The 10245-nt window shown below is 42.8% G+C and overlaps 1 long non-coding RNA gene across 1 annotated transcript; it reads right to left on the bottom strand.

The window, feature by feature from the left end:
- Positions 1-4245: 4245 nt before the first annotated feature.
- LOC308305172 lies at positions 4246-8646 on the bottom strand. Its single transcript, XR_013963094.1, has 3 exons — positions 8535-8646; positions 5794-5933; positions 4246-4973 (listed from the first exon to the last, which is right to left on the bottom strand). It is a non-coding gene; the product is annotated as an uncharacterized lncRNA (long non-coding RNA).
- Positions 8647-10245: the final 1599 nt, after the last annotated feature.

The following is a 10245-nucleotide window of genomic DNA, read 5'->3' as shown; positions in this document are numbered from 1 at the left end:
TATTAAATGATAAATACAAAACAAACGGTTTTCTACCCGACAACGACAAATTATAACTCAAGTAATTGGCCCACTGGCTTGTCACTTGTCATGATCTGAAATGGCAAATCTTTGAGTAGCAGCAGCGCTATGGAGAGAGATCTCTCTCTATAGCGCGCAATTAGGGCCTCCAACTATTTTTCCCGGGCTGAATCAGGGGCCCAGCACGTCCCTGGTTCTCAACCTGTGGGTCAGTACTCTGTTAACTGTTACTCTTGTTGCATCGAGGGCAGACGTTTTGAAAATGGTGCATTATCTTGTGGAAGAATACATGGAAAATATATATATAAGCTGTATCACAATACACAATCTTATCACGATTCTTTCTCATGTTGGTTTTTATGTTTATCTTTCAAGTTACTTAACAGTCAACCTCCTACAAGATAACAAAAAATAAAAGGGAAAAAGGATGAGGTTTGACAACTACTGATTTAGACGAAATTGCTAATTCTCTGTATTAACAATTCAACATGCATTGTATCACGATATATACTGTATATAATATATCTGAAGAGGCGTATCAACGATATGTATCACCAAATGCCAATTGTCTTTGTAAGCTTCAGGTGGTTGTTATGGTAACGCCTGCTGTCAATCAAATTGTTGCCTTCATCTGTCAATCACTGTTGGTTTTCGACCGTGTTATGCTGTGCTGGTGCTTTTGTTTTAAGATCTTTTGCATGTTACTGTTTTTGTATCAATAAATGATTTTTCATATCCAACTTAATATCTACTCTCTGGACTTACTAACCACACACTACATGCGTGTATGTTTTATGCTTGTTTATGCTTGTTTATGCTCGCAGTAGGGCTTATTGGTAAGCCGTGAGTCAGATGATAAACCTTTGTGCTGTATACAGTATGTCTGCTTTACAGTAACAATTAGTGTGCTATTACATAGTAATAATGCAGTGATGCAACTAAGCAGTTAAAATTAGCCAAAAATAGCAGATCTACAAGCTCACAATGCCTCGCGCTGCGAGGCCGTGTGAGTTTGTAGATCGGCTATATTCGGCAAAGAGTTTTGTGTCGTGGAGAAAAAGAGCAGACCAAGTACAGAGTGAAAGGTCAAGTTTATTAAGTATTGACGGTTCAAGTGGTTACAGTAAATACTCTGATGATTTTGCTGTCAAATAATGGAACTATGGAATCACTGAAAAGGTTATAGGGGTCCCTGCTTCATTTCTCTCTCAACTAAAGGGTCCTTGGCCTGAACACATTGAAGACCTCTGCTGTAGAGCTCTGTAGACCCTGATATTAGATAGGTGATAGTGGAGGGTTTAGCACACAACACTGTAGAGCTCTGTAGACCCTGATGTTAGATAGGAGGGTGTGGAGTCTATGGTTATCATTCACTATAGGTTATCATTCACCATCGTCGGCAGGTTAATATTCACCAGTGTCAGCAGTTAATCATTCACCAGCGTCGGCAGGTTAGCATTCACCAGCCTCGGACTAATGGGACATCGGACTAATAACATTAAAAAACGCTGCACGCCCCATCTACTGTATCTGTTAATAGACTGAATGTCCTTTTGGACATTAGGATGTCCTAACCCTAACCCTAACCCTAACCCTGTCCGCCGTCTGTCTGCACTGATACTAAACAGTGTCACCACCCACCACCATGGTAATAGCCGCATACTGAAACAATGCACAAATTATATTTGTCATGACTGACATCACTGATACTAAACAGTGCCCAAAATGACTGACATCACGGAGTTGTCACAGACTGGCATGGGCACAGAACACCAAATATGGGCATAACAGAGAGCCAGATATAGATATACAATGGGTATTACACAACTTTATCTGAGCTTTATGAAGTTTATAATGAAGTTCATAGTGTATAATGACATCTTATCATAAATACATAAAACTTAATGAAGTTCTTTCTTTCTTTCTTTTTCCTTTATTAATTCAGGGGAGCCCATTGAGAGCAAGCTCTCTTTTTCAAGGACACCCTGATCACATCATAAAAAACCACACAAGCAATGTAAAATACAATAGACAATCAAACCACAGTATAACGTTACAGATGCAGGAAGTACATAACATATAATATAGTTCTTACACAAAACATGTGCATTCACTATGTAGTGTGCCCTCAAGGAGCACTTTAAATGTCCCTATAGAGACCAATCGAACCAGTTTCAGAGATTCCTGAAGTTTATCCCACTTGTGTGGAGCATAATACTTGAAGGCCGTCTTTCCTTGCTCACTATTCATAGTTGGACAGGAATACCTAATGAATACCTGTGAGCGAGTTGCATGTCCAGTGACTATTGGTTCTACCAATGTGGATAAATACAAAGGAAGTTTACCACAGAAGGCCTTATAAATAAATAAAATACAGTGTTGCTCTCTATGAACTGTGAGAGATGGCCAACCTACTTTTTCATATAATAAACAATGATGGGTAAGATAATCATCACCAGTTATAAACCGCAAGGCACGGTGGTAGACAGCATCAAGAGGCTTCAGTGTGGAGAGTGAGGCATGCATGTACACAGCACATCACCATAATCAAAGACCGACATTATAACAGATTGTTCAGCGAGAGAGAGAGAGAGAACAAAGAAAAGTCTGACGATTTGATAACCCTAACCCTACAGCCCATTAGTCCGAAACTAGTGAATGCTTACCTGGTGAATTCTAACCCTAAACTTAACCCTAACCAATGTAGGACTAATGAACCTTTGTAGTTATGGGTAGTCCCCTCAGATACAGGGGTCCCCATCCTAAATACTACAGGGTAGTATCAACATCTGTTGTTCATTGGCTAGTTGAAAATAGCATATCTTCTAAGGTTCTGGGTTCAACGTTAAACGTTTTCAGGCCAAGGAGGTCCCTATAACCTTTTCAGTGATTCCATAGTTCCATTGTTTGACAGCAAAATCATCAGAGTATTTACTGTAACCACTTGAACCGTCAATACTTAATAAACTTGACCTTTCACTCTGTACTTGGTCTGCTCTTTTTCTCCACGACACAAAACTCTTTGCCGAATATAGCCGATCTACAAACTCACACGGCCTCGCAGCGCGAGGCATTGTGAGCTTGTAGATCTGCTATTTTTGGCTAATTTTAACTGCTTAGTTGTATCACTGCATTATTACTATGTAATAGCACACTAATTGTTACTGTAAAGCAGACATACTGTATACAGCACAAAGGTTTATCATCTGACTCACGGCTTACCAATAAGCCCTACTGCGAGCATAAACAAGCATAAACAAGCATAAAACATACACGCATGTAGTGTGTGGTTAGTAAGTCCAGAGAGTAGATATTAAGTTGGATATGAAAAATCATTTATTGATACAAAAACAGTAACATGCAAAAGATCTTAAAACAAAAGCACCAGCACAGCATAACACGGTCGAAAACCAACAGTGATTGACAGATGAAGGCAACAATTTGATTGACAGCAGGCGTTACCATAACAACCACCTGAAGCTTACAAAGACAATTGGCATTTGGTGATACATATCGTTGATACGCCTCTTCAGATATATTATATACAGTATATATCGTGATACAATGCATGTTGAATTGTTAATACAGAGAATTAGCAATTTCGTCTAAATCAGTAGTTGTCAAACCTCATCCTTTTTCCCTTTTATTTTTTGTTATCTTGTAGGAGGTTGACTGTTAAGTAACTTGAAAGATAAACATAAAAACCAACATGAGAAAGAATCGTGATAAGATTGTGTATTGTGATACAGCTTATATATATATTTTCCATGTATTCTTCCACAAGATAATGCACCATTTTCAAAACGTCTGCCCTCGATGCAACAAGAGTAACAGTTAACAGAGTACTGACCCACAGGTTGAGAACCAGGGACGTGCTGGGCCCCTGATTCAGCCCGGGAAAAATAGTTGGAGGCCCTAATTGCGCGCTATAGAGAGAGATCTCTCTCCATAGCGCTGCTGCTACTCAAAGATTTGCCATTTCAGATCATGACAAGTGACAAGCCAGTGGGCCAATTACTTGAGTTATAATTTGTCGTTGTCGGGTAGAAAACCGTTTGTTTTGTATTTATCATTTAATAAAGTAATTAAAGAGGCGTTGTGTGCTTGTAGATCGGCTGTTTTCACTACTTTTGTGCGACAGCCTTGTTTGATGAAGCAGGGCTTTGCGAAAAAATGTACACATTTGAAACTTGGAGATACAAGGTTTCTGCCCGACGGTGACGATTTACTTTGTTGGCCGCCCAGCCCCCAAAATGGAACGAAGGCCAACATTATGTTTACAGCAGAATTGAGCAGACATACAGATTAGAGCTTTGGAATCAGTGTCTAAATAATTAATTAATTGATACGTGCACTGCTGCGCAAGGTCATGAGTCATGACATGATGTCCTCCTGACAATTTGATTTGGAAGATAGCCTACTACTGCTGCTTTATTATGGTGAAGTGGTGTCTGGTTCGCGCTCCTCTGCTCTGTGCCAAATTCTGTCTGTCTGTCTGTCTGTCTGTCTGTCTACCTGTCTGTCTGTCTGCCCACAGTGTGGCAGCCAGGCAAAATGGATAAAAAAGACGGACCCTTGAACATTTAGGCGAAATGGCTCTTCAACGGCCGTGAAAAGACTCTCCTCCATGCACGGTGAAAGAGCGAAATCTGTTAAGGCGAATAAGTTATAGGCGAATGGGCTGGTGACCGTGGGAGGTGCTCTCCATTCCGGTAGAAGCTGGTGAGCAGCTCCTGGAAGTCCATTTTGTTTCATTGTCCTCAGGCAGTTGCAGATAAATACTCCACAAATCTGTCCACCAAATCCAAATGTAAAGAGTTCAGTCCAAAAGTGCTCCAGTGGTCGCACATGCTGATCCTGCTGTAGACAGATCCATGCTGCTCTCTCGGAGGTCACTGTGGCAATCCAGAGTCAGCCGCAACGTTGACCTTCCTGGCATGTTTGGGCTTCATCTGTGGAGAAAAACAGAGTTTGTGTAAATTTGGAGTGCCCCAACTAATTGCGACTTAAGGTTGCCATGAGAAATGTCACAGCTTATCTCCGTGTAGACGTGTGTGTGTACACATTTTTACATATGGGTTGGTTCCCTTGATACATCCGGTGACATCACCTATGTAAAAGTCCATATATGGGTATTCCCCAGAATCTTTTATGCCCATATATGGAGATTCCTGATTAAGCCCATATCTAACAGAACTGCATAATGGAATTGCCCATATGTGGAGGAAGACAGCCCATATTATGTGCGGCTGGTTCAGACAGGGATCTCCATGTATGGGCATAAAAGGGACGTACAGTACATGGATCTCCATATAGTATATGGGTAACTGGTCCGATATACATCACTGGCCAGATGGCCAAGAATTGTCGCCCTGAGGCGTCTTACTAGTTTAGTAATCGTAATCAAATCGGCACATAATCGCTGGAATTTCTATTAATACCGTGCTAAAGAACTAAAACAGGGTTCCCACAGCTTTTTATCAATTAATTTCCAAAACTGCGCTGCGAGACGTTGTGAGCATGTAGATCGGCTATTTTCACAATTTCTGGCTCTAATATTTGACAATTTGGCCCATGTTTAATTTGCCATTTCAGAGGTATTAACCAAATCAATAACCAAAGACAATGCATAGCTATTTTTTCCAGGGCCTTCCAGGAGCCTTGATCAATTCCAAAACTTTTCCAGTACTGGAAAAATATGATTCTAATCTCAAAATATTTCCAGGAATTTCATGACCGTGGGAACCCTGGTAATAATTGTGACAGGCCTACCTGGTGCTTATGGGGTTGGCTGGGATGATGGTGACGTAGCTGGTCTGTGGGGCTGGGGCACCGTGGCAGCCTGCATCTTCCTCGTCGATGAAGCGAATGTTCTTGGGCCTTTCTTTGAACTGGTAGGCCAGGATGCCCCGCTGGTAGTAACACACACACACACACACACACACACACACACACACACACACACACACACACACACACACACACACACACACACACACACACACACACACACACACACACACACATTACTCAGGGTTCCCACAAATGTTTTCCAATTAATTTCCAAAACTTTTCCAGAATATTTAACCCAATATACAGGACTATATAACAATAATTCAGCTCAATAACATGTTGCTTACTCCTATGCACAATGCCCAAAGACAGGTAGTGTATGCCAGTGGTTCTCAACCTTTTCAGGCCGTGACCCCGAAATAATCATGTTTTTACTGGGGACCCGGCACCCTGACGAGCACTAAAGAGTTGAGAAATGTTGTATAACACTGTTCTATTGTGAAAATAGCAGATCTACATGCTCACAACGCCTCGCAACGTTGTGAGCATGAAGATTGGCTATTTTCACAATTTCTGCCTCTAATATTCAAAGAATGCATAGCTATTTCTCCTGGACCTTCCAGGACTGTTTCAAAATATTTCCAGTAATTTCATGACCGTGGGAACCCTGCTAAAAATATGCCTTGAATATTTATTTTTAAATTACCTATTTGAAAAGAACACGGTTACAATTTAGCCTGACAAATGTGTAGCTATTCTTTAATCAGAAATGTATAAGGTAATAGCTAAACAAATGCCACAATCTGATTAATTGCTTAAATAATTGACAGATTAAACAACGTTTTCAGGCCAAGGACCCATTAGTTGAGAGAGATTGAAGCAGGGACCCCCACAACCTGTTCATAGATTGATTAGATTCCATATAGTTTCATTGTTTGACAGCACAATCATCAGTGTATTTTCATGTCAATTTGTGTTTTCAGATATTTAACCACTTGAACTGTCAATACTTAATAAACTTGACCTTTCACTCTGTACTTGGTCTGCTCTTTTTCCCCTCTACACCAAAGGTCTTTGCCAAAAACAGCTGATTGAGGCGTTGTGAGCTTGTAGATCTGCTATTTTGGGCTACAGTTCTCAGAATATGGACACTAGGGTTCAAGTAGTTAATATAAAAAAGGAGTAGAAAAAAGGTTTATATCACTCAAAGATTTGGAGGACCCCCAGTAGTAACTCCGGGGACCCCCTAGGGGGGGGGTCTCAGCTAAGGGGTCCCTGCTTCATCTCTCTCTCAGCTAAGGGGTCCCTGCTTCATCTCTCTCTCAGCTAAGGGGTCCCTGCTTCATCTCTCTCTCAGCTAAGGGGTCCCCTGCTTCATCTCTCTCTCAGCTAAGGGGTCCCTGCTTCATCTCTCTCAGCTAAGGGGTCCCTGCTTCATCTCTCTCAGCTAAGGGGTCCCTGCTTCATCTCTCTCTCAGCTAAGGGGTCCCTGCTTCATCTCTCTCTCAGCTAAGGGGGTCCCTGCTTCATCTCTCTCAGCGAAGGGGTCCCTGCTTCATCTCTCCCGGCTAAGGGGTCCCTGCTTCATCTCTCTCAGCTAAGGGGTCCCTGCTTCATCTCTCTCTCAGCTAAGGGGTCCCTGCTTCATCTCTCTCAGCTAAGGGGTCCCTGCTTCATCTCTCTCAGCTAAGGGGTCCCTGCTTCATCTCTCTCTCAGCTAAGGGGTCCCTGCTTCATCTCTCTCAGCTAAGGGGTCCCTGCTTCATCTCTCTCTCAGCTAAGGGGTCCCTGCTTCATCTCTCTCTCAGCTAAGGGGTCCCTGCTTCATCTCTCTCAGCTAAGGGGTCCCTGCTTCATCTCTCTCTCAGCTAAGGGGTCCCTGCTTCATCTCTCTCTCAGCTAAGGGGTCCCCTGCTTCATCTCTCTCTCAGCTAAGGGGTCCCTGCTTCATCTCTCTCTCAGCTAAGGGGTCCCTGCTTCATCTCTCCCGGCTAAGGGGTCCCTGCTTCATCTCTCTCAGCTAAGGGGTCCCTGCTTCATCTCTCTCTCAGCTAAGGGGTCCCTGCTTCATCTCTCTCAGCTAAGGGGTCCCTGCTTCATCTCTCTCAGCTAAGGGGTCCCTGCTTCATCTCTCTCTCAGCTAAGGGGTCCCTGCTTCATCTCTCTCAGCTAAGGGGTCCCTGCTTCATCTCTCTCTCAGCTAAGGGGTCCCTGCTTCATCTCTCTCTCAGCTAAGGGGTCCCTGCTTCATCTCTCTCAGCTAAGGGGTCCCTGCTTCATCTCTCTCTCAGCTAAGGGGTCCCTGCTTCATCTCTCTCTCAACTAAGGGGTCCCTGCTTCATCTCTCTCTCAACTAAGGGGTCCCTGCTTCATCTCTCTCTCAGCTAAGGGGTCCCTGCTTCATCTCTCTCTCAACTAAGGGGTCCCTGCTTCATCTCTCTCTCAGCTAAGGGGTCCCTGCTTCATCTCTCTCTCAACTAAGGGGTCCCTGCTCTCTCAGCTAAGGGGTCCCTGCTTCATCTCTCTCTCAGCTAAGAAGGGGTCCCTGGCTGAGGGAGGGAGCTGTTGTTGTTGTTAGCTTTAATAGCTTTCAGTTAGCATGAGAGTTAGCATGTGTTGCAAGGTAAAGAAAAAACATTACAGACCTACTGTAGAACAGCCTAACATTTTAACAATACACCCCCATTGAGTCATTCTAGATGATGCCTATTGTCTCTTACCTGAATGGAGTCGCTATATGAAGATATCCACGAAAGCGAGCTTCTTTTCTCTTGTGAAACGAGTTAAACAACAATCCACGAGCCTCTGTTTTAGCCTCCTGGTTGGTCCCGGGTGGTTCAGTCTGAGTGTGATAATTTCGCGTTACACATTACTTCCGCCCTGGACAGGATACGGAAATACTCTGTCTGTGCCAACGCGTCGTAACGCGTGGAAATAACCGGATACAGTAGTCAGTCTCAGCCTGGGATCAATCGCATTCCCAACGTGATATCTTCAAAAAAATAATCTTTGCACGTTCTCCCTCCGTACATCTACAAAGACGTTCAGATTTCAAATATAGAGTTATTTCCCCGGGGCTACAGATGTTACAATTATATACGGCCCAACCTCGGCACGAGTGCATTCTGTATTGTTTAGTAAAAAGCATTTTAATCAGATCAGTGATAGGAGTTATAAGGTGCAATACACCCCAACGGCCGATGGGGTCGCGTTGTTAAAAGCCACCGATCGGATCAAAAATGATTATTATTAAACAACACGGAACATTATGCGTACATGTGAGGGGCCGTCCATAATTGTAACATCCTTGGCTATTGAGCAAACGCCGTATCTTTGAAATCTGAATGTTTATGTTGACGTAAGGACTAAAAAGGGAGAAAGTACCAACGCTATTTTGAAGATAATTATAATAAGACTGTCAGTCTTGTATCAGTGAACAATATAATGCAGAAACTTTCGTAAAATATTGCATATAACACTGAGAATAAAGGTTATGGGAGCAGTGTTGAAAAAAACGAAACAAAAAAAACAGCAGTCACGTGACTGACATATCGGCCGATGTGATGTAATAGAACGTTACATTATCAACAGACAGAATGTCTGATTAAAACATAGTGCCTGAACGAGAGTATGGGCATTTTCCATGGGACGTACCATAATCAACAGAGACTATGTCTGATAAAAACATAATGAGTTCCTCAGTATGGGCAATATGGCCATAATGGGCGCATTCTATGCAGTTAATAAAGGCTGATAATGGACATTCTATGTTCTGATAACGTTCGAAGCGGGTGCACCGGAGGGGCACTATACCCACACGTTTGGCTGTGTTGCTCATTCCACGAATACCAGATCCTTACAGTCTGTACCTTGTTGTAAAGGTGACAATTCAACAATAACAATGATATCAAACATACCATTTGGCATAATTAACACAGTCCCTGCCGGTCAACTGCCTGTAATTTTTTAGATATGTTTTGCGGAAAAAAACTCCCCTGGACTATAAGGAAAACGCTGATTTTGCTGGCAGGAGCTGGATTATTTATGTATTTACTCTGGCAGTGAATGAGTGTTGTTAATGATTGTGTTTCTAATACTTTGGGCTGGGGACCCCCTGGAACCCCCTCGAGGGCCCCTGGGGGTCACCGGACCATGATTTGAGAACAAAATACTGTATGCCAAATAATAAATCTACACACTATATAAACTCAGCATAAGTTGGCTATTCTCTAAAGATTCTCTCATGATTTTGTAACCTATTTTTTTTCACCCGCTGCCAACTGCCAAAGCTGTAATATTGGGCACTACTCTGCCTCTGCCAACCTGTGGAGAGCCCTGAACAGAGCACATGCTTCCTTCATGACAGGGCTTCTTTTCACCTGACAGGGTGGAGTTTCGCTGGTATAGGACGTAGAGAGTGGAAGGAACACG

This window comes from Nannobrachium achirus (assembly GCF_963921795.1).
Source record: "Nannobrachium achirus genome assembly, chromosome: 19".
Classification (NCBI taxonomy): Eukaryota; Metazoa; Chordata; class Actinopteri; order Myctophiformes; family Myctophidae; genus Nannobrachium; species Nannobrachium achirus.
Note: the sequence above shows the minus strand (reverse complement) of the source record. Positions and strands in the feature narration are given on the sequence as shown.